Source organism: Malaclemys terrapin, chromosome 3, assembly GCF_027887155.1.
Source record: "Malaclemys terrapin pileata isolate rMalTer1 chromosome 3, rMalTer1.hap1, whole genome shotgun sequence".
Lineage (NCBI taxonomy): Eukaryota > Metazoa > Chordata > Testudines > Emydidae > Malaclemys > Malaclemys terrapin.
Genome location: NC_071507.1, coordinates 86,841,648 through 86,866,653, shown reverse-complemented (window position 1 = coordinate 86,866,653; position 25,006 = coordinate 86,841,648). Strand labels below are relative to the sequence as shown.

At 41.9% G+C, this 25,006-nt stretch overlaps 1 long non-coding RNA gene across 1 annotated transcript in view; it reads left to right on the top strand.

The window, feature by feature from the left end:
* LOC128833625 (uncharacterized) overlaps positions 1-25,006 on the top strand; it is a 116,001-nt gene that overhangs the window by 54,081 nt on the left and 36,914 nt on the right. Inside the window, exon 2 of the long non-coding RNA XR_008444306.1 lies at positions 8,727-8,898. This is a non-coding gene — a long non-coding RNA (uncharacterized LOC128833625). The remainder of the gene's footprint in view (positions 1-8,726; positions 8,899-25,006) is intronic.

Genomic DNA, 25,006 nt, shown 5'->3' with positions numbered 1-25,006 from the left:
GGTATAGATATTATGAGGTTAATGTATGCAGCAACATTCATAGAGTCTAAACACTAAATACATTCTTGGAAGACTAATACCTCTTTTGAGGAAAACTAACATACAGGTAACCTGGTCTGGTCTGGTCTCCAGTTATGAGGCTGTCAGTTTCTTAGCTAATGCCTACAGCCTGCTAGTGCCACAGACATGATGGCAGCTGGCAGTCAGAGCCTGGCTGGTTTGGAATGGGCAATCTCAAGAAACAACTGAATGGAAGGTGATATTCAAATAGCTATGCTATCCATTTCCTATTAATCCAGGCATTTCGTAGCCCAGCCACCAGTATGTGTGCTAGTACTGGCAATTCTGATTCTTATAGGTGTTACTCTAATGACTTGATTCTCCTCTCAGTCACACTGGGGTAGATAGGGATAACTGCCCCTGACATCAATGGAGTCACATGGTGATAAACTTGTGGGAGATCAGGATCAGACGTCAAGCATAGGTCCAGCCCTGTCTTTAGGCAAAACCTGCCATTGGCGATGGGACCCTAAATCAGTAAGCACAAAAGCCATGCATTTTTAGGCTAAATTTCCATATCCATTTATAGTATTCCAGTAGCAGCTAGGGGAGTTTCAGTTACAGATCCCAGCCTCTTTGGGCTAGGTACCTCACAGGTAACAATGAAGCAAGGCCCTGCTCCAGAGAGCATACAATACAGTTATCAAATGACACACAATAAGGCAGGTGACCTTCAGGCAAATGGGAATGGAGGGTGGGTTGAGAGTGTGAGGTAATCAGTAAAGTGAATGGAGTATGGCCTCAAAAGAGAAGCTCTGTGGGAGTGATTTGAAGGCATTATGCCAGAGGTAGGTTTTTAAGGCGGGATTTAAGAGGATAAGATGGCAGCTTTATGGAATATGGTGGTGAATTTTTTCACATGTGTAAGGGGTGGCATGGGAGCAGTTGTGAGTACAGGGGGTGTTGGAGGCTGATATCATTGGTAGAGTAAAGGTGAGAGTCGATGGCTCGGCAAGCTAAAAGATCTGATAGGTAGGGCAGAGCTATATGGTTAAGGGCCGGGGAGGCAAAGACTAGAACAAGTGTGATGTGGTAGAGGAGAGGGAGGGATCTGGTTGGAGGCATGAGTCAGGAAGATGATAATAGCAACATCTGGAATGGAGTTGAGGGGATGGGGCATGTGGCTGGCAGCAAGGCAAGAGAAGCAATAACCTAGCCTTCCTCAGCACTAATATTGGTGCACAAAAGTAGAGAGCATACAAAGTATAAATGGGTATGAGTTGGTCCATTTACATGCAGGACATGATTCTGACCTGACACCAGTTTATTCAAATGTAGCTCCATTGGCTTCAGTGGAATTACTCCAGAATTACACCCATATACATGAAAGGTAGAGTAAGACCTGTAGATTCCCTATGAGCACTTTTATGCTCAAAAATTGTATGTGGGACTGAAGGCCTTTGAAAATTTGTCTCTGTGTCCCAGGGTTAGACTACTCTGCAGAATATACACCTATCAAGCTACTTAGAAGATCCTCTGCTGAATGTAGAATATGCATCAATAGGTAGAAAAACCTTAGAGCTTCAATGCAAATGATGAATTACTCAATGTGTTTGAGAGTGGGATGGGTAATCATATATATATATTTAATGACAAACCACCGCAGATCAACGTCTTTTCTTTTAATCAAAGGGATCAGGTAATAATTGTGCTTAGCTACTTTGCACACATGGGTTTTATTCATATAAGAGATGTACTAATCTATCAGGACACTTCTGCTCAAACAGAAATGAATGTGTGCAAAATAGCAAACTGTATGCAAAACAGTAACATTCAGTCCCATCCGCAACCAATATATCAGGCATTTGCTTATGTGTGCCTCCCTGGGTAACTATGGATTAGTGGGGGATTAAACTCCAGTATAAGAAGAATCTCCTACTAAATGTTCCTGTTTTTAAGGCTACCACTGAGAAGACAGATCTGTAATATTCCACCTGTGTATAAATCGATTCCAATCATCATTTAGAAGGTTTCAGGCTGCTTCAGCTCTAGGTTAGCACAGTACAGCAGAGAAAGTTTTCCCCCCCCTTCTCTATTGACAGGTTTGTTATGAAACATGAAGCGTTTACATTTAGGGTATTCAGCCCAGTGTCTCATACACATAGCTCTGTTATCTTGGCTTCAAGCCTATTGTAAAACTCTCATTACATGCAGCAGTGTCCCTATCACAAACAATGGGCCGCCAGCTCCTGTAGATAAGCCTTTTTTGGATATAAATGATATTCTAAAAAAAGATTGATGATTTCCTATTTCCTTTTAAGCTGTATCTGCATCAAGGAAATGTGCCAAGTTCCTCATTTCAGAGCTCTCCCACTTCTCCTCCCAGCCCTGCTCCCAAATCCTCGGATTCAGCTCTGGACAAGGTGAGAGGTCAGAGGCCTCCTTGTTAATGAGAGAGGCAGCCTCTGATTTTCACACTAATTGAAGCATTTACATTTTTTCCACAGAAGTAAAATGCAAAACTAAAACCTTCCTTGGAGATTTATAACCCCACAATGGGTTCTCTTACCCCCCACTCCCTTAATTATCCCAAATTATCCTAACTCTCACGAAGAAGAAAAATTAATATTAATATTCCATTTAGAATCTACTCTAAAATGTGGTAGAAAATGGAGGCAATAATAATGATAAAGAGGGTAGCTGAGATGATTTGGAATATATAATCTTCTCTTCATTGCAGCTTCTTTATACTAGAGTAAGCCAGGAATAGTTTGTCTTGCATTCATTTAACAGAGCAGCAGAGCAATTTTTGTGCTGCATTGATTTTCAGTATATAAGTAAAAGCTTGGTAAAATATTGCCCTGTCCATTAGATACAACATTTTGGCTTCCAGCCTTGATCAGAAAGCATTTCAGGGTAAAAGAAGTCAAATAGCTTGTACAGAAGAGATGTGAGATAATGTGTTTGTGTTTGTATGCGGAGCAGGTCATGGGGTGAGGATCATTTCTGCATTGTAGATGAAAGAGAGCAAGAAGAAAAGAGCAGGTATAAAATGAAGATGAAATGAAGCAGAAATTATAATTTATGTTCAGCAGATGAAAGAAAGGAGAGATTTATAGCTATTGGAAGTGCAAATAGTGGGGTCAAATTAATCTGAAACTGCAAATGTTCAGTCCATACATAATGGACCTACACCAGAGTGGGGTGAGGTGTGCGACTGAGTGAGTGAGAGAGAGAGAGAGCGAAGGGAATAAGGCAAAGATGCGAAAGACAAAGAGGAGTGTCTCTACAATAAACTCACCTGTTTGCCTGGGTAACTTCTTCATTTTAGACAGTGAAGGCTGAGCACATGCCAACATCAGCACTAGCTGTTGTTTAGCTTTGCATGGTGCATTAAACACTTTTAACATGTCTTTAATAATCAGATGGTTCCATACTGGCATCCCAAATCCCAACTTTCCTTCCTCCAAATGTTGGGGGTCTTCCGTTTTAGTTCCAGGTCATATCCTTCAAGTGACCCTCTTTCCTGGGTTTGGTTTGAAAGTGGACCAAGATGTCAGAAACCCCGTGAGAGCAATTCACAGGATTTTGGCTCCATTGACTCTGAACCCAAATCTTAGTCCAGGTTTGACATCAGACCTGAGCTCAAATGTACATGTGAGTCTGATCATTACCTCCTAGTCCCCATCTCTGATTGTTATAGCAGCTTTCAGGGCTTGCTTCATTAGACTTCTATTGAAACCACACATTCTAAATAACACTTTTCCTGTGAGAGTCTTGGACCACACCCGCCCTGACATTATGCCCTCATATTTATTATCCTCAGTAAATTATAATGTCTCTTTATTTTTCATATGATTTTGGTAAAGTTTAGTCCTGTGCATAGATTTAGATTTTTAAGGCCAGAAGAGGCCATTAAATTATTTAGTCCAGGGGTAGGCAACCTATGGCACGTGTGCCGAAGGTGGCACACGAGCTGATTTTCAGTGGCACTCACATTGCCCAGGTCCTGGCCACTGGTCTGGGGGGCGCTGCATTTTAATTCAATTTTAAATGAAGCTTCTTAAACATTTTGAAACCTTATTTACTTTCCATACAACAATAGTTTAGTTATATATTATAGACTTATAGAAAGAGACCTTCTAAAAATGTTAAAATGTATTACTGGCACGCGAAACCATAAATTAGAGTGAATAAATGAAGACTCGGCACACCACTTCTGAAAGGTTGCCGACCCCTGATCTAGTCAGACCTTTCAGGAAGGCATCTAGTTGCACCTTTCTTCCTATTCTATATTGACCTCCATTCACTATCTTACAATGATAACTCTGACAGCGCATTACTTGGGTGGTTGAAGGCACTAGCCAAAGTGAAGCCTGTCTTGGTAGCTGCTACACACCATCACATATTGTGCTTAAGGACTTTGGGAGAAGCACCTGTTTGTATTTTAAAAGAAAACAAATCAATAGCATTAGAAAAAAACAGTGATAACAGACTCGAGACCAGCCTTGCAGTGAAAAAAGCAAATCTTTATTGCTCTTTAGGCTGAAAACAGTCTTTACTCCGTTTACAAGAATGCACATCCTCTTTATGTTTTCATAGCTTGCGGGAATCCAGGCCCAGTTCATGAGAGGTACTGAGAAACACAACTCCCGTTAAAGTCTGTGGGAGTTGTGAACAGCCAGCATCATGCGGGATCAGGAGTCTATAGTATAAGGAGCCACATATTTATTATATTGCAGTTGTGACTGCTTGTGTGTGTTTAGATTTTTGTTTGCTGATATGGAGCTGCAGTTAAAGAACTCTGGAACATGAATTTAGTTTAGGCTTAGGCCATCCATGAATTGAGTTCTGCATGCCTCAGCATTCTCTTGAAGGACAGATTACTTGAGAGGAACCATGATTCTAGTGGTTGGTGATCCCTTATTGGCAGTCAAAGTTTTCAACCTCCTTATATTTAATCTGAAAGTGGAAAAAAAGTATCAATGGTAACAATAAGCCTATCTAATTTACTTATGGGTGTTTTGAGAAGCTGCCAGAGAAAACTTGACCTTCAAGGATAAGGCTGGGCTGGGAGTGCGGAAATGAGATTTTCTTTGGTTTAGATTATAATAAAATGTCCAGTGCTTCACAGCCCTCTTGATTGCCTTTTGTGACACCCCAACCTGTCCCGGGCATTGTGACAAACTACCTGGAAAACACTAATCTAGTTAAAACATAGGTTTGGGAACCAAGAGATCTGGGTTTTATTCCTGGCCTTGCAAAAGACTTACTCTGTGAGCTTGCCTCGGTTTCCCCATCTATAAAATGGGGATAATTATAGCACACCACCTGTCTGAGGTAGATATAGAATTATTACTAATGTTTACAAAGAACTTTGAGATTCTTGATGAACGCGCTGTAGAAGCGTGAGGTATTATTGGATTTCTACCTTGTTTCAGAAAATCAATAGCAAGAAAATTAGACAAAGAAAGTGGAAGCCTTCATATTTGAGTGTAGTATGAAATGGCTACCATATGCTATTATGTTGAAGGTCCTATGATGATAAGTTTAAATAGCATATTCAATATCTTGGTCAGTTGGTCACTAAAAATATGTGACCATAATGGCATCAGTCAGTAACTATTACCACAGTTAACTTTTACAGAAGTAATTAAAAGTGCTGCATTTTAGATACCCTCTTCATTTTGGTTTCTCCATAAGGTGATAGGGAACTCAAGGCTAGCGTAACAGCATTTTATTATTAAAACAGGGGTTTAATTTCATAAACTCCATTTTGATTTGTTCTCTGGTTAAAAAAAAAAATTTTTTTTGGATTACCTTCTTAGTTTGAAGGATGGTTTGCTACTGAAAAAAAAGATGAACTATCACAAAAGGGAAGGATAACATTTACGAGAAGAGGAGGAGGGGAATAATACAGTAACTGCCTAAGGATGATCTAGGCTGAATATAAATCCTTGTAGCTGTGTATTTCTTTAACCACACTTTTAAAAATTTTTTATTAATGCTATGGGAGAAAGCAATCCAAAGGAGTGGCTACTTAACATTCATTTGAATAAGGTATTGGTGAATTCCAGATGCCGACCTCATGTTTTACTATTGTTTGGGGAAATAAAAAGGTGTATTTCCTTTATGCTCATATTTGATTTTCTTCAAGAGACTAGTTTTATCCTGCATCACAGGAAAAAACTGTGCATTGTGGCTCATTTACATGAAAACTACAGAGTCTGTGTGTCTGGCTGGCTGGCTTGACCTGACTGGAAAAGGCTTGCTTTTCTCTTCTTTGCTGGAGGCCCCAAAGACCACATTTGTCATGCAGTCACTTTGCTATCAGTGTGTAATTAAATGTAAAGCACTTTGGGATGCTCAGATCTATAAAGAACTGCTATAGAAATGCAAATAGTATTTCTGCAGACAAACACAAAAGCAAAACGAAACAAACAAGAAGGTTGTACAGGCTAAAAATGTGAACATTGGCAGATATGTAAAATATTACAAAGAGAAAAAAATATTTCTGAAAAACAAATCAATACAGGGGGAGGGGAGGAGGGAGATTTACATGGGAAAGGTGATTGATGCGAGAAATTTCTGGCTTGAGAACAGAGATAATTAAAAAGAGAAAACGCAACCTACAAAATACAGTAAAAATGTTTGGTATTAAAATTTGTATTGCTAGAATGTAGTTTGAGCCCTGATCATCCCCTATATGGGATAAATCTGCACAGGGGACTAGAAACTGTGAAAGTCCATTTCAGAATCCCCCTTGATGTTGCTCCACCGGAGATGGTGTTTGTCTTCCTGTGAAATGAGCATGAGGTACAGCCACCCCCAAAAACTGTGAGTGCCATGGAATCCACCAGGAGGCCAGACCTTTTGTGAAGAGGCTCTGTGCGTCCATATTGCCTTTGGAGCTCTCCTTGTGCACCCTACTTATCTCCATTACTGCCCGTATTTTCCAGAAAAACCCACCTACCAACCAAGCTTCCGACCTTGGTGGTCCCAGATGACATTTGGCTCATATTGAAAAAAGCCTTGCTTGCTTGCTCATGAATCCAACCAACGTTTTTTCCTTCTCTTTTACCCCAGTGTAGGTCTTTGCCTTTTTTTAAATCAAGGGACGATGATTATGATCTTTACCATGTATTAAGGTTTTGTGTGTTTGGGTTGCTGTCACAGTTAGGGTTCAAACACACAATAGGATTAGGAAATTTTCATTCACAATTCTCATTCTCCTCTCCCTTTTTTCTTTTCTCTTTTAGTTGTTCATGACTAAGGCTATGTTTTAGTTACAGGTATTTTTAGTAAAAGTCATAGATAGGTCACGAACAGTAAACAAAAATTCACAGCCCTTGACATGTCCGTGACTTTTACTATATACCAGGTGCAGGCAGTGTATGTGTGTGTGTGTGTGTCTGGGACCCCCACTGGTGCTAAGGGGGAGAAGGGTGGTGGCACATGGCCCAGGACCCCTGCTGGTGCTGGGAGGGTTGGGAGGGCGGGTAGGCTCTGTATCCAGCTCCAACCGGTGTGTCCCTGCAGCTCCTAGGGGAGGGGTGGCCGGGAGGCTCTGCATGCTGTTCCCACCACAAGTGCTGGTTCCGCTGCTCCTATTGGCCAGGAACCACAGCTAATGGGAGCTGTGGGGGTGGCGCCTGTAGGGGCGGGAAGTGTACGGAGCCCCCTGACCCCTCTGCCTAAGAGTTGCAGGGACATGCTGGTGGGAGCCGGGGAAGACCCCTCCTCCCCCGTGGTAAGCACTGCCCCACACCCAACCCCCTGTCTCAGCTCTGAGCCCCTCCCACACACCCAAACTCCTGCTGCTGCTGGCAGGGGCTGCCCAGCTCGGGCAGCCCCTGAGCCAACACCAGCCACTGCAGAAGTCACAGAGGTCACGGAAAGTCATAGAATCTGTTACTTCCGTGATCTCTATGATAGATACGCAGCCTTATTCATGACAAAACCTCAAATGTGTTATCACAATATTGGTTTAGTTTGTCTTGGAATTTCTAAATTAATTAATAATAAATCTTCACATCAGTTTACAAAATGCATAGTACAACACATTCCCGGCCCCAAAGGACTTATGAGAGTACATTTAGCCCGTTCCCTAATGCTTTGCCTATAGTGGCTCAAAACTGGGCCTAAGTGAATCCCATACAATTCTGTGTTTAGTTTCATAGGCACAGCCGTAGGAAAGCTGGAGCATTCACACGCGTGAGAGTTTGAATTTCTTACCACCTAAATTATAAATTCATTTGAATAAGGCTATGGTCAATTGCAAATGTTGACCTCATGCTTTCCTTTTTGTTTGAGGAAATAAAACTGTATTTTCCTTATGCTCTCATTGGATTTCCTTCAAAAGACTAGTTTTCTCCTGTGCATCGCACGTAGAATCTGCAGTATGGCCCATTTACAAGAAAAATGCAGCGTGTGTCGGTTGTGTTCTCCAAATTGCTGTTTATTCCGCAGACCATAATGTGGTTGAAGGTTGGCAAGCAGCATCATCTGACTTGGATTAAAAAAGGCTGCATCTACATGGTCAAAATTTAGACCCCCTGCGGGCAGCAATTGTGGGAGCTGTACCGTAGACAGGGTTCATTTTGTTTTGTTTAACCCATGAGGGAAGATGAAAGTCACAGCCCTGTCTACACTGCAGCTTCCATTGTTATCATCAGAGGAGCTTCACTGGCTTTGAATTACTAACATGATTTTCTTTCCTCCTGTAGATTGGGCTGTACCCCTGTACCCAAAATGGCTGTACCCCTGATTTGCCGAGGCTTGGAACAACAATCAAATGATTGATCCATTTCACTACACATCCATAGCCTCTTTCAGGCCACATATCCCTGAAGTCTCTGTATATAATGCTATGGTTGCAGCTGAATTTTGTGATGACAGGTAAACCAAATTAGATTTAGTCTTAATTTTAAAAAATTGAAAATCCATCAGCATCTCTGTCTTGCAAAGAGAATAGATTTTTCCAAATAGGAAAGAAAAAAATATCCTCATAAAAGCAAACTACAGTGGACCCAACAAGCTGTCTAAGTGGCTTTTGTACATTGCCAATCCATTTTCCTTTCTTTACCTTTTTTTAAAACATTGGACCCTAAAAGGTTTTAAACAAGGAGGGATGTTTTGAAAGTGGAATAATAGAAAGCACTAAATATTTTATTAGTGATTTATGAAAACATGCCTTTACTTTATTTTTTTAATAGAAAAAAACCCTGACAGTTAGTGAAATGATGAGGATTAATGTATGAAAATGTGTTTCATGGCAGCCTCTGAGTAATGGATTCATAAACAGTTCCCTTTTTTTCTTTTTCTTTTAAGTCAAAGTGGATTACAAGACGAGTGGTGAATTACTGTAGTCAGATCAAATAAAAGAGGCAGGCCATGGTTTTTCCTGTAACCCTGTTGACCCCAGACTCAGGTCACCAAATCTTCCATTCTATCATGTACCATCTCCAATATGACCCTTTCACAGCTATTATCTTAAAGGTTCACTTTGTGCCATGGGTTATAGCAATGAACAGGTCAGGTGAATATTTGAGCAGTTTAATTTACTGCAAACGTTGCTTGCTTTAAGCTACGTTTCATCCGAAAAATGATCTTTCATTCTCTATTTAGGCTTTTTTTGCAATTACCGGTAAGTTTATGGCTTTCTTTTCATAAAGGTGACAACTTAATTTTAAATATTAATAGATACCAAATCTCATGCTATACATGAATAGTCTGAGCTAAGTAATAATAAAGAGCTTTGGGAAATAAATAAATAAATAATGAGGGTTTTATATGAAGAGTAAGCAGCCTTTTTGAGACTTTCACTTCCAAGTTGACTGGATGCCATTGTGCTCTAAGGGTCTGATCCAAAGCCCATTGAAGTCAATAGAAAGACTCCCACTGACTTCAATGGGCTTTGGGTCAAACCCTAATTCAGCCTATTTATTAAATGATTTCTTTACTTCTGTGGAACCCAGCCTTGCTGCTGGGCAGGGATGAGGAGTGGAGGGGACTCTAGGAGGCAAAAGGAAAGCTGACCACACAAACGCAACATTGGATACATTAGTCGTGGTATACAAGGGGTTGTTCAGCCTCCACAAAGGACCAAACTTATTCCCATGGAAACCAATGTTTGGAGATGAATAAGTGGCCTGGCTCTCAACAGTTCCTCTTCCTTGTTCTCTTTTCATCTTTCTTGGGATGTTTTGTTGTTGTGTTTTTTCTTTTTGTTTGGTAGGTTTTTATTTTTCAGGGAAAAGAAAGGCTCTTCGCTTTCAAGCAGCTTGTAAAAAGACTGATGACATTCATTCCACTAATAAGCTGGCAATTAAGAAAAAGTCCCAGATTTCTCAAAGAGATGTATTTTTCAACAGGAGCTAGTCAAGATGTTGATGAGGTTTTGTTTTTTGTTTTTAAATGGGATGTTCTGTCTCTTAGCAGAAAAAGGGCTGCTAAACTGGCGTTGTAAGTCTGCCCTCACATGTCTGTGCACAATGAAAAATCTTTTAAGCCTTAGGAAGAGGGAAAAAAATCAGCAAATTCAATGGACTGACACCAGCCTTTCCCTGGTGTAACCAAGATAAGGATCTAATCTATATTTTTATTGAGGTTTAGGTACAGATGTGTACATTAATAATGAGCTACCTACACACAGGTTACACAAAGGCATGTGTCATCCATTTGATAAAGCAGTTAAAGGGCATTATTGTTACAGCACAAAGTACATAGTGAATACAAATACAAGCACTAAAAACATCTCATTGATAGTGTCGATGTTATACTGTGTTGTAGCTATTGACTCAAGTATAAAAAGAGACAAGGAAAAGAAGGATGAAACACAGGAAGAGTGGAAAATTAACAAATAAGTTACAGTAAGTAAGAAAAAAGAGAGAAATCACAATCTGACCAGTTTGGAAGACATTTCTCATGATAAATCATCAAAATTTGAGGCTCTTATTCAGATCTGGTATGCGTAAGAAGGATCCTATGGAGATTTTCCTCCTGCAAGAAATTGGGTTAAAGTTAGGAAAAGGGGTTAATAGTAAAAAATGTGAATTCTTGGGCTAGAGTTGGAGGTGCAGAGTATGGTAAGGCGTTAACCAAAATACCTTGTGTGGCACTACGTGCTGCTTATACTAGAGTACAATCGGATCCATACTTTGAACTCTCCATTCTGGTTTCTTCCAGGTGCTGTGAGCAAATGCACAACTCCACAGCTGGAGTGTTGTTGAATGGTTATAGCAGTGAACTGAGCATAAGGATGTCATGCCTCTTTGATCCTTTGCCTGGCTGCCAGCTACAGTCAGTTTAGATGGTAGTTTTTCTGTGATGTGAACACCCATCTACTAGGAAATTGGTTGAGACCACCAATCCATTTAACACAGCCACTTAAATAGACTTCTGAAGGCTTCTGGCCGCTGCCAATATGACCTGCACTGGGACCAAGTTTATGAGGGACAGGTTTCATATCCTATTATCAGTGCTCTGAGTTATTGCTTTCCCTGTTTAAAATTTTGAAATGAACCTTTAAAAAACTTTTCCAAAAAGTTGCCCCTTACTTTGTTTTACCAGTTTCCAGGACTTAATTCCTTTCATATTAACTTTGAGAGATCCTGTGCACATACAACTCCCATTGCAATAAATGGAAGCTGTGGGTACCCACTATCTCTCAGGATTTCCCTTTTTATCTGCAGTGAGCAGCTCATGCTATTTCCCTCCCTCCTCCACTTCCAGAACTGTGGTTAACAAATTGTGTTTATCTTTGCAGAAAACTGAAATGCTCAGCTCGGTTTACCCCCCTTTCCGAAAAACAAAAAAACCTTCACAGCAGACTCTTCCTCCTTCAACACTTATGGTCAGTGACATTCCCCTTGTTGAGATCTGCTCAACTCCCAATGTGCCTTTTACGAAGTGGAATTTGCTTTATGTACTAAAAAAAGCATATGGCCAAAACTCCTTGTGTTGAATTTTTTACGGTGTGAATACTGAGTGGAGGAATGGCATTGCAACTGCTTTCCAGGGCGAGTTTATCTTTAGCGTTTTGTTTTATCCTGAGGCACTGACCTTTCTATTATCAGTTTCTCTGAAGGCAAGCAGTACAACAATGTCTTGTCTGTATCAGCTTGTTTATGTTTTATATGTGGCTCAAAGTTCTGCCAGAACTTCGTGTCATTTTTCTGGCTATGTCTACGTTCTGCCTGCGATATGCTAATTATTGGGATGTGACAGAGCACTTATTCCTTATCATAAATTAGAGTCTGTTATCCAAGAATTAAACTTGTTTTCAGTCCTCAAAGGATGTAACCATATGAAATAGTCTCTAAGGGACAGATCCTGATCCTATTGGAGTCAGTGGACATTTTACTATTGTCTTTATGATGGGATCAATGTTGAACCCAATATAATGAAACAGAATGGAATTACAATGTCTGTTTTAGAAATTATTATTATTTTTCAAGGAAACATTTCCCTGGAGTACTGTGAGCACTAGAAAGTGAAACTGCAATGGCGATTTACAGCAGCTGAACATCTACTTTTAAGATATTATAAGTAAGGACATTAACAAATTAGAAAGCCACATCCTCAGTAGGGGTAAATCAGTGTAGCTCCACTAATTTCAGTGACGGTAGGAAGGTTTATATTAACTGGCCCAGAGTTTTAAATTGACATTGTCTCACTTTGAAAATCCAGACTGCACTATTAACCCACTCACAGTAGGGAGGGTTTGAGAGGAAGGAAAGAAAAGGAAACATATTGTAGAATATGGAGATGTCCTTTATTACCTCACTAAGATGCTAGCAGCACATAGTTAGCTCACATGACTTAATTTACCAGGAAAATATTTCATCTGCAGGAGAAAGGATAATGCAGTGTTTCTGCCTAACCATCATGAACCTTCACTAGAATATCAGGAGTACAGCTTTACAGTAAATTCAACCTAAAGAAAAGTAAAACTGACTGCAGCCTTCATCCCAGCCAACAATTCTTAAACACAGCTGTTGAGATGATTGACTATTGCATTTGCTTATACTTATTATCATAGCCTTCAGTCATTGTCATATCAGTGTTTTGTATTTTTATGGGCTGATGGCCATTTCCTCCTTTTCCACCATGGGAGAGACTATAAAACTAAAGGACAAGCAAAAGAGTTACTGTAGTTAGTCCAACAGTAATAGATTGAAAAGCCTGCACTGTTCAGAATACGTGAAGTATATTATTGTGGACACTCCAGCTCTTATAACAAAATGGCTACAAGAACAAAACACAGCACCATAACACGTTCACTTGATAATTATAAAAGGGCCAGAAAGCAATGCAAACTGAATTCGTCTTCATTAAAACCAGGAATCTCCATGTACAATCCCAAATCCCGCTCCCTTTTCTGCTGTTCCCCACCCCGCAAAGGCAAAAAAGTTTTGAATGTCTTATTTTATATTTAGTGTGGAGTTCTTTCCTTGAGCATTGTAAATGAAACCTCTAAAGGTTTGTGAGGAACTTTTGTGGTTCTGCTCTCCTATAAATCCCATAATTTATTAGCTTCTTGCACCTGTCATGCTCCACATTTCTTGCACAGTCGGAATACAGCCCCTTCGATCAGTCATCCTCCCTCTATAACTGGAAAGAGAGAGAAAGTTACATGTGTCAATTAAGCCGTCACTGCATCTTTGATCTTTTTTAGTTACTCTTTATTTAAATAATCATTTCCAATTGCTTTACCTGATGTGGCATAGCTTGAAAATGTAGCAACATGCTTTAATTTTTAATAAACACTGAGCCTGCTTCTCCTCTTGCACCTGTGTAAATTGGGAGTGACTCCACTAAGGTCAGTAGAGTACAGTGGAGTAAAATCAATATAAACGACGGGAGTATCAGGCCCAATAGCTTCTTCAGAAATTAGGCCCCAGTTCAAGTGCTTCCTTAAATGGGGATGCTTCCCTGAAGCAGGACCCTAGTTAGTGTTCCAGTAATAAAGGGACACTGTCATGATATCAAAATAGTATCTTAAAAAAAGCTCCTTCCCTAAGGATATGGTGGATTCTCCATCACCTGTAGTCTTTAAGTCAAGATCTAAATGATAGGCTGTAGCTCAGATAGAAGTTATGGCCTGGGTGCAGGAATTAGTGGGTGAGGTTCTGTTCTGTAATCCAGGGGGCCAGACAAGATGATTTTCATGGTCCTTTCTGGCTATTAATCTATGAACTTTGATTATTAAAACTGAAATAATTAAAAAAAATAGACCTTAATTAACCCTAATAACGCTGTTTGTTTTCTTACTGAATGCCACTCATCTTAAATAATGAACATAGCCTGGGCAGTTTCCCTTTAGTTTCTGCTTCATCTCCCATTCTGATTCTCATGTACTAACAGAGCATGCTGTTGTGTTTGAGTTCACAAAACTGCAGGAGAATGTTAAAGTTTAAAAAAGAAACACATCTGAGCCATAAGACTTTAAAATAATTCCTGAAAACATTTCTATTCACATTATCTTGTATAAGGACTCCCCTTTCATTTTATTTACACAACCTAATTCTGGGGCTTAGGCTCTGCCAACTTACTCTGTGTGAAGTGCCACCTGTTATAGGATCTGTTGTATGTATTTAGGTACATATTTTAAAACTTTTTCTGTTGCAAATATAGCTCTATAATGTTTGGTTTTCAGATCCTGCAGGAAGTCTTCACCCTTCCCCTCCCCATCCCCCAATCGGTTATGTGAACAAACATGATCTCCTCTAGCCTCAGTGCTGACTCATAGTGGCATCTGCTGGTGGCACTGGGGAAGATGCATTCCATTGTGGGGTCCTTAACCCACTAGAGCCACTTATAGTTCCACTGGTTTGAGTCCTTGTCATGTGTGCAGAAGGCTCAAAAGATAAGTTTTAAAAAAACCCATCTCCATGAAATGAATGGTTATCTTCTTTCAGCTGCCATGATGGAATTTAGATAATTTCAAACTATTTTGTTCTGCTGCATTTTCCTTCACTTTGGCATCAGCATAGCAGGATAGAGGGTTGATCCTACCGATCCTTTTGCAGTGGTGAATTTTCTCATCTTACAATGTTGTACTAATAGCTTAAAAATGTAGTAGGTGAAATCTTATGCTGGAAATTTCTTTTTATAAAAAACTTAAATCCAGGACCTGTGAATTTTCCTACTTCGTTTATTTAGGCCTGGATTCTGCAAACACTTACACACTTCAGATGTCTAGCTGACTTTAACAAGAGAGCTTGTGTGTGAAGGTTACATGCATAAATGTGTGCAGGATTGGGGCTTTAGTGTGTAATTGATGACATTATTTTTCTTTGATTAGTTGGGATTTTTTGTTGTATTTTGGGGGGTGATGGTAATTGCCTGCTTGTTAACATAAAGATTAAGGGAGATGGGTATACACTATGGGTATGTCTACACTACGGGATTAATCCGAATTTATATAATTCGAATTTTGGAAACAGATTGTATAAAGTCAAATATATGCGGCCACACTAAGCACATTAATTCGGTGGTGTGCATCCATGTACCGGGGCTAGCGTCGATTTCTGGAGCACTGCACTGTGGGTAGCTATCCCATAGCTATCCCATAGTTCCCGCAGTCTCCTCCACCCATTGGAATTCTGGATTGAGATCCCAATGCCTGATGGGGCCAAAAACATTGTTGCGGTTGGTTCTGGGTATATCCGCCCTCCTCTCCAGGGGAGCAACAGCAGACAACCGTTTTGCGCCTTTTTCCTGGGTGAATAGTGCAGACGCCATACCACGGCAAGCATGGAGCCCACTCAGCTCAAGACAGCAGTCATGAACATTGTAAAGCGCGTAATCGTGCAGTTTATGCTGAACCAGAACCTGCAAAACCAGGCGGCGAGGAGTAGGCTACGGCAGTGCGGCGGCGAGAGTGATGAGGATATGGACATGGAATTCTATCAAACCGCGGAACCCGGTGCTTTGGAGATCATGCTGTTAATGGGGCAGGTTATAGCCGGGGAACGCCGATTCTGGGCCCGGGAAACAAGCACAGACTGGTGGGACCGCATAGTGTTGCAGGTGTGGGACGATTCCCAGTGGCTGCGAAACTTTCGCATGCGTAAGGGCACTTTCTTGGAACTTTGTGACTTGCTTTCCCCTGCCCTGAAGTCCAGAATACCAAGATGAGAGCAGCCCTCACAGTTGAGAAGCGAGTGGCGATAGTCCTGTGGAAGCTTGCAACGCCAGACAGCTACCGGTCAGTCGGGAATCAATTTGGAGTGGGCAAATCTACTGTGGGGGCTGCTGTCATGCAAGTAGCCAAAGCAATCACTGAGGTGCTGCTACAAAAGGTAGTGACTCTGGGAAATGTGCAGGTCATAGTGGATGGCTTTGCTGCAATGGGATTCCCTAACTATGGTGGGGCGATAGATGGAACCCATATCCCTATCTCAGCACCGGAGCACCAGGGTACCCAGTACATAAACTGCAAGGGGTACTTTTCAATGGTGCTGCAAGCACTTGTGGATCACAAGGGACGTTTCATCAACATCAACGTGGGCTGGCCGGGAAGGGTTCATGACGCTCGTGTCTTCAGGAACACTAATCTGTTTAAACGGCTGCAGCAAGGGACTTACTTCCCGGACCAGAAAATAACCGTTGGGGATGTTGAAATGCCAATAGTTATTCTTGGGGACCCAGCCTACCCTTTAATGCCATGGCTCATGAAGCCATACACAGGCAGCCTGGACAGGAGTCAGGAGCTGTTCAACTACAGGCTGAGCAAGCGCAGAATGGTGGTAGAATGTGCATTTGGCCGTTTAAAAGGTCGCTGGCGATCATTACTAACTCGCTCAGACCTCAGCCAAACCAATATCCCCATTGTTATTTCTGCTTGCTGTGTGCTGCACAATCTCTGTGAAAGTAAGGGGGAGACCTTTATGGCGGGATGGGAGGCTGAGGCAAATTGCGTGGCTGCTGATTACACGCAGCCAGACACCAGGGCGATTAGAAGAGCACACCAGGAAGCGCTGTGCATCAGAGAAGCTTTGAAAATCAGTTTCATGACTGGCCAGGTTACAGTGTGAAATTTCTGTTTGTTTCTCCTTCATGAAAACCCGCCCCCTTTATTGACTCATTCTCTGTAAGGAACCCACCCTCCCCCTTCCCCCAGCTTGCTTTCAAAGGAAATAAAGTCACTATCATTTAAAAATCATGTATTCTTTATTAATTGATTATAAACATAGGGAGAGAACCGACAAGGTAATCTGGGTGAGGTTTGGGAGGAGGATAGGAGGGAAGTAAAAGGCCACTGAAAAAATTCAATATAATGACAGCCTTTTGGTTGGGCTGTCCACTGGGGTGGAGTGGGAGGGCGCACGGAGCCTCCCCCCCACCGTGTTCTTACACGTCTGGGTGAGGAGGATATGGAACATGGTGAGGGGGGAGGGAGGTTATACAGCGGCTGCAGCGGCAGTCTGTTATCCTGCTGCCGTTCCTGAAGCTCCACCAGACGCCGGAGCATTTCCGTTTGATCACGCAGCAGCCCCAGCGTTGCAGCCTGCCACCTCGAGCGTCCCTCATGACCTCACGTTCACTGGCATCTTTCCTAAATTTAGATACCGTGTCCTTCCACTCATTCAAATAAGCTCTTTCATTGCGGGTGCATTCCATTATTTCTGTGAACATCTCGTCTCGCGTCCTCTTTCTCCGCTGCCTTATCTGAGATAGCCTTCGGAGTGGAGGAGGGAGGCTTGAAAAATTTGCAGCTGCTGGAGGGAGGGTTGAAAAAAAGGAGAGAAGTTTTTAAAATGATACATTTTACAGAACAATGCTTATACTCTTTCATGGTGAACAACACTATTCACATTACATAGCACATGTGATTTCAGTACAAGGTTGCATTTTCCATCTTAATATTGAGTGCCTGTGGCTTTGGTGTTAGAGATCACAGACGCAGGTCCGGGCAACAGAATTCAGCTTGCATGCGGCCATGGTAAGCCATTGTCTTTCGGCTTCTGCGCCCTCCTTTCCCACATACCAAGCAAAGCCCATTGACTGCTGCGGTTTTCCTGTTAACCTTCAGCAGCAGAAAACAAACTAACCCCCCCCATCCAATTCTCTGAGATGATCGCTTTATCCTTCCCCCCACCGCATGGCTGGTATCAGGGAAGATCTCTGCAGAAACCAAACTAACCCCCCCACCCCCCCTCCCGCCATTAATTATCTGGGATGATCGCTGTACCCTCCCCCCACCGCGTGGCTGGTAACAGGGAAGATCCCTGCTCGCCAAACGCGAAAAGCTCAGGACCAATTCCCCCGCCCCCCACCGCGCTTGGCTAACTGCAGGGAAGGATTTCTTTTCAGCCACAGGCAAACAGCCCAGTAGGAACAGCCACCTCTGTCCCCTTAATTAAATTCCCATATTTCAACCAGGTTACCATGAGCGATATCACTCTCCTGAGGATTACACAGTGAGATAAAGAATGGATGTTGCTTGAACGCCAGCAAACACCGGGACCATACGCTGCCAGGCTTTGTAATGCAATGATACCAGACTACTTGCTGCAAGCATGGCGTGGTCAAGTGTCCTACCATGGAGGACGGAATAAGGCTGCACTGCCCAGAAACCTTGTGGCAAAGCTTTTGGAGTACCTCCAGGAGAGCTTCATGGAGATGTCCCTGGAGGATTTCTGTTCCATCCCCAGACATGTTAACAGACTTTTCCAGTAGCTGTACTGGCCGCGAATGCATCCCAAGACCTCAGGGCAAAGTAATCATTAAAAAACGCTTGTTTTAAAAGCAAGTTTTATATTTTAAAAGGTAAACTCACCTGAGGTCCCTTCCATGGGGTCATGGTCTTGGATATTGGCTTGGAAGGGTTGGGAGGGTACTTCAGTCAGACTAAGAAAAAGATCCTGGCTGTTGGGGAGAACGGAGTGCTGGGTGCTCTCCGCAAGCTCATCGTCCCCCTCCTCCTCTTCCCCGTCCGCAGAATCCTCAGGTGTAGCTGATGAGATTATCCCCGCCTCGGAATCCATGGTCAGAGATGGGGTAGTGGTGGCAGCCCCCCCAGAACTGCATGCAGCTCGGCATAGAAGCGGCATGTCTGTGGCTCTGACCTGGAGCGACCATTTGCCTTCTTTGTTTTTTGATAGGCTTGTCTGAGCTCCTTGACTTTCACGTGGCACTGATCTGAGTCCCTGTTGTGGCCTCTCTCCATCATGCCCTGGGAGATTTTTTCAAAAGTTTTGGCATTTCGTCTTTTCGAACAAAGTTCTGCTAGCACTGAATCCTCTCCCCATATAGCGATCAGATCCAGTACCTCCCATACGGTCCATGCTGGTGCTCTTTTTTGATTATCGGCCTGCATGGTTACCTGTGCTGATGAGCTGAGCTATCTGTGGTCACCTCATAGACTCATAGACTTTAAGGTCAGAAGGGACCATTATGATCATCTGGTCTGACCCCCTGCATGCTGCAGGCCACAAGACCCTTCCCTGGACTCTGCCGTTGAAGTCCCCAATCCTGTGTTTTAGTGACTTCAATCGGCAGAGACCCTCCTGCTAGTGATCCCTGCCCCATGCTGCGGAGGAAGGCGAAAAACCTCCAGAGGCTCAGCCAATCTACCCTGGAGGAAAATTCCTTCCCGACCCCAAATATGGCGATCAGTAATACCCCGAGCATGTAGGCAAGAGTCTCTAGCCTGACCCTTGTTGGCCATTATACTATTTACGTACCATTGCTTGGTTTTCCTTGGCTACTATGTTTTACAATTAAACCATTCCCTCCATAAACTTATCTAACTTAATCTTAAAACCAGACAGGTCCGTCGCCCCCACCGTTTCCCTCGGAAGGCCGTTCCAATATTTCACCCCTCTGACGGTCAGAAACCTTCGTCTAATTTCAAGCCTGAACTTCCCCACGGCCAGTTTATATCCATTCGTTCTCGTGTCCACATTAGTACTAAGCTGGAATAATTCCTCTCCCTCCCTTGTATTTATCCCTCTGATATATTTAAAGATAGCAATCATATCCTCCCTCAGCCTTCGCTTTGTCAGACTAAACAACCCAAGCTCCTCTTGAGGCACTCCACTAGTAACCTCCCTCCAACCCGACAGTTCACCCTTCAATACGACCCGCTGCATTCTCCCCATTAACCAATTCCTTATCCACCTCTGGATTTTCATATCGATCCCCATGTTTTCCAGTTTAACCAATAATTCCTCATGGGGTACAGTATCAAACGCTTTACTGAAATCCAGGTATATTAGGTCCACCGCATTTCCCTTATCTAATAAGTCCGTTACTTTCTCAAAGAAGGAGATCAGATTCGTTTGGCACGATCTGCCCTTCGTAAAACCATGTTGTAATTTATCGCAATTGCCATTAACCTTAAGGTCCTCAACTAGTTTCTCTTTCAGAATCTTCTCCAGCACCTTGCACACTACAGATGTTAAACTAACAGGCCTGTAGTTACACGGATCACTTTTTTCCCCTTTCTTGAAAATAGGAACCACGTTGGCTATTCTCCAGTCTAACGGGACCACCCCCGAGTTTACAGATTCATTAAATATTATCGCTAATGGGCCTGCTATTTCCCGTGCCAATTCCTTCAGTATTCTCGGATGAAGATCGTCCGGTCCTCCTGACTTAGTCCCATTAAGGCGTTCAAGTTTTGTTTCTACCTCGGATGCGGTAATCCCCCATCCTGTATGCCCCTCTGTAATGGTGCTAGTATCCCTAATACCTTCATTGCCCTCATTAAACACCGATGCAAAATATTCATTGAGATATTGCGCCATGCCTAGATTATCTTTAATCTCCTCTCCGGCTATAGTGCTCTCCACGCTGGGCAAACAGGAAATGAAATTCAAATGTTCGCGGGGCTTTTCCTGTCTAACTGGCATCCGAGTTCAGATTGCTGTCCAGAGTAGTCAGAATGGTGCACTGTGGGACAGCTCCTGGAGGCCAATACCATCCAATTGCGGCCACACTAACCCTAATCCGAAATGACAATATCGATTTTGGTGCTACTCCGTTCGTCGGGGTGAAGTACAGAAATCAATTTAAAGAGCCCTTTATTTCGAAATAAATGGCTTGGTTGTGTGGACGGGTGCAGGGTTAATTCGATTTAACGCTGCTAAATCCGAATTAAAGTCATAGTGTAGACCAGGCCTATGTTGTTTCTGTTCAGTGATATTTACTATGTCTTAATTTGAATGTTCTCCATTGATGGTTTCTTTTGTACCGAGGTACATTGGAATATGGTTACTGAGGTCTAGAACTATGATCATGTTGCTGGAAGAGATGTTTCTTTAATTCTAACCCTAATTCTAATTCAGTATTTTGCTTAATGTAGACTGTCTGAGTCTGATTCTCTTCTGACTTTTACCAGTTTTATACTAATGTAACTCCGTACAATTAACCATTGTTACTTCTGATCTGCACCAATAGTCAAAGAGAGCCAGACTCTCTATTATAAGGTCATGAGAATGGGCACCATTGTTGGTTATTGTGCTAGAGGTGCCTAATCTGATTTCCCTCAAACATCAGAGTGGATTTTGAACTTCCTTCACCAAAATGCGTAGTTAGTCACAAGTTTTGTGATGCAACACATTTCCGCTGGAAAATGCTGATTTGGATAAATTGAAACATATCATCAAAACTTATGGAAAAAATTATCAAAATGTTTCACTTTTACTTTATCATTTTGACTTTTAGATTCTATTACAATATGTATAATTTAAATTATCATTTCAACTTTTATATTTTATTATAATACGTATAACATCAAAATCAAAATCCTTTTTATCAAAAGGAAACATTTTCAGAATATTTCACTTTTCAAAAAATTCAGAGACTTTGACTTTTTGTCCCAATTCAGGATGAAACCAAATGTCAGAATCTTAGAATTTCCCCACAGGATAGAAATTCCAAATTTTGCGTAGCTGCTCTACCAAAATACTTATTGTCCTTCACCTTGTTATTGGAAAGTGAATAGAAATTCCTGGCTGTTTCTTGAGGGGGGAGTTTGTTGTTTTTGTTTTTTTGTGGTTGTGGTGGTAATGGTAGGAAACCCAAATTGGAATCTCAATCCCAGCTTCATCCATTAAGCTCTGTCCTAAGGATGACTTCCTTTCCCCCTTCTGTTGCAGCCCCTTTGCCCTTGAGGTCCTGTAGTACAGCCACCTTCCTGACAAAGACTTGATAAGAACATCTTTTTTTGGACCTTGTCAGTGTTAGGAAAATTGCTGTGGAGCATCATGTGGCACTCTCCCCCTCCCTGGGGCTTTAAAGTTGCTATTTACAATTAAAGTGTTTGTTTTAGATAAGATACTCAGGCTATAACAAGGTCAAGACTTGTTGACTGTTTAAAAATACATAGTTTGTAGAGGGCTATCAGATCTTGTACTGTGTTAAGGGATAAATACGGACAGACCAGGTATAGAAATGGTCAGGCATTTTGAAGAGTATTTTACAATTACTCTGATGACATTGTTTAAATCAGGCTGTAGTGTTTGATTATGTTGGCGTTCCGTGTGATGCAATGTAACATGGTATAAGTGATGTAACAAGATATGTCCTCCAAAATCTAATGTGCTTCGTTTTTAGTCAGAACGTATTAATTCACTTGGTGAATAATTGACCCAAAGAAATTCTGTCAAACAGTACTAAATTATTCACTGGATTTCCAAACCAGCAGGCACTGGCCTTAAATATTTAAGAATCATGTCAAGTAATTTTCTGCACAAAAATATTCCTTTCTGTTGGTATAGGCTCTCTGGAATTTGTTTGCAGATAAGAGGGATGGGCTAGTTAAACAAAAGCCAATCAGTCCTTCAGAGGTGCTAGCACATCTCCCAACTGCCTCACCTCCAAATATCCTTCATACATACCAAGAAAGAGAAGGTAAACTTTAGTCTTGTTCAACTGCTCGACCCAGACTGATTTAATTTTCTATCAATTTTGCATTGCCTAGCCCCCATGTTTTCAAATGAGACCCACACCATCCAGTTTTAATTTTGTGTTTTTTCATGTAAATTCCATATCCACAGTAAGTACTTCAAGACAGGATGCAGCATCCCATAATGCTCAGCTAAGGTTGTTAGGCACCTTGCTCTTCTATGCCCTCAGGCCTTATAGTACCTCTCTAGGTGTGCATTATGAGATAACAATCTTGCAGGATCAATTTTGGTGTAGAAAATAGGTTTCCTTAAAAGAGGGACACCACTGTAGCAGCATTCAAGTTCTACCAATTACGGTGCCTGACACCTTTCCCCTTGAAGGTTGCATGCCGAATGGGCATAGTGTATATTTTTGGCTTGTTTCAAAAGGATGAGAACAGACATCTGATAGCTTACATTAATTACTCCATTTCCTTCTCCCTGTATACATTTCCAGAATCTAATTGTGGTGCACCTGGCCCCCTGCAGTCTGCCAGGACCCAGGACCCAGAGATTACTATAAAGCCACAGGAGAACAGTTAATTCCCTTTACTGTTGCACAACATTGCAAATATATTCCAACAGTCTTTTGATGTTAACATTCATCACCGCTTTAGCATCTGCAGTGTTACTTTACAAGCTCTACTTTACAGCTCCTGTTACTCCTATTAGTCCACTCAATTTTCCACCTGAAATACCACATTTGTCTAGTCAGGGCTTGACATCTATTTTCAGGAGGGGTTGCCTTTAATCACAAGTTTTATTTAATTGTATGTTCTTCTTCTCCTAAAGAATACGCTAGGCAATCTGTTCTGTATTGTCAATCAACCAAGATGCACTTGGCTGCACTTTTGTGTTTTATTATCTTGGCCCTGATAAGGAGGCATTTTTGTGTGTGTGTGTGTGTGTGTGCGTGCGCGCATCTCAGGGCATTGAAGTGTAATTGTTTATCTCTTCTTCTGCAGCTTTATTTAGAGTGGAACTCATTGCAATGCCCTCACAAGTGCAGGAATGTTGTACTGGGGTGTGGGAGAGAGAACTGCATTTCTCACTACGATTGCTATTCAAAGCCACCAGTGCTGTCCCTTTGAGATTCTTTTTAAAACAACCAGTCTTAAAATATTAGGTATTCTTTATTTGTAAAAATAAATGAAGAATTCTCCTTTGTCTCCTCTCCCTTAAAGGCATTTAGAACCGGCTTTAGGCAACAGCAAAACCTAATATGACTCCGGTGCACCAGAATTTAATGAAAGAACGGGGAATCCAAACTCAGAACAAACAGTTGTTCTAAATGTGAAACAGAGTTTTTTTCCTTGTCAGAGGGCAAAGAATAACAACAATGAACATAAATGTTTCTACCCACAGCAAGGACAAAAATGCAGGACTTATCTAAGCCTGTATGGCTCAGTACAAATCTGCAGCGTTGTCACAGGTATTGGCACACTTTACAGAATGATGCACTCTGGAGCATCAACTGTGCACCGAGAATTTCATCGAAAATGGTTCAGCCATTTCTGAGAATGAGGTTAGGGAAAAACAGTTTTTTTCTCACTTCATGTGAAAAAATTCTTAAAATCATTTCTTTGAGAAGCAGCAGTTCTTCCATGTTGTGGAGCAGGAACTTGAAATTTGGTCTCCCTCATGACAGGTGTGCCTGTTGCTGGCCCTGTTAAAATCTGCCTAAAGTCTCAGTCCACATATGTTCATTATAGATTTGCTAGTTTGACAGCCCCATTTCTGAAGATTCCATCTACCCTGAGCATGCATGCAAACCTGCATCTCTTTCTGTGGGAACTGTTATCCAGTGTACTGTATCGTACATGTCTGCGCCTAGGTCAGATTGCAGTCGAGGCTAGAGACCTTGCCCTTTATAGAATATTAGGGTTGGAAGAGACCTCAGGAGGTCATCTAGTACAATTCCCGGCTCAAAGCAGGATCAACACCAACTAAATAATCCAAGCCAAGGCTTTGTCAAGCCGGGCCTTAAAAACCACTAAGGATGGAGATTCCACCACCTCCCTAGGTAACCCATTTCAGTGCTTCACCACCCTCCTAGTGAAATAGTGTTTCCTAATATCCAACCTAGACCTCCCCCACTGCAACCT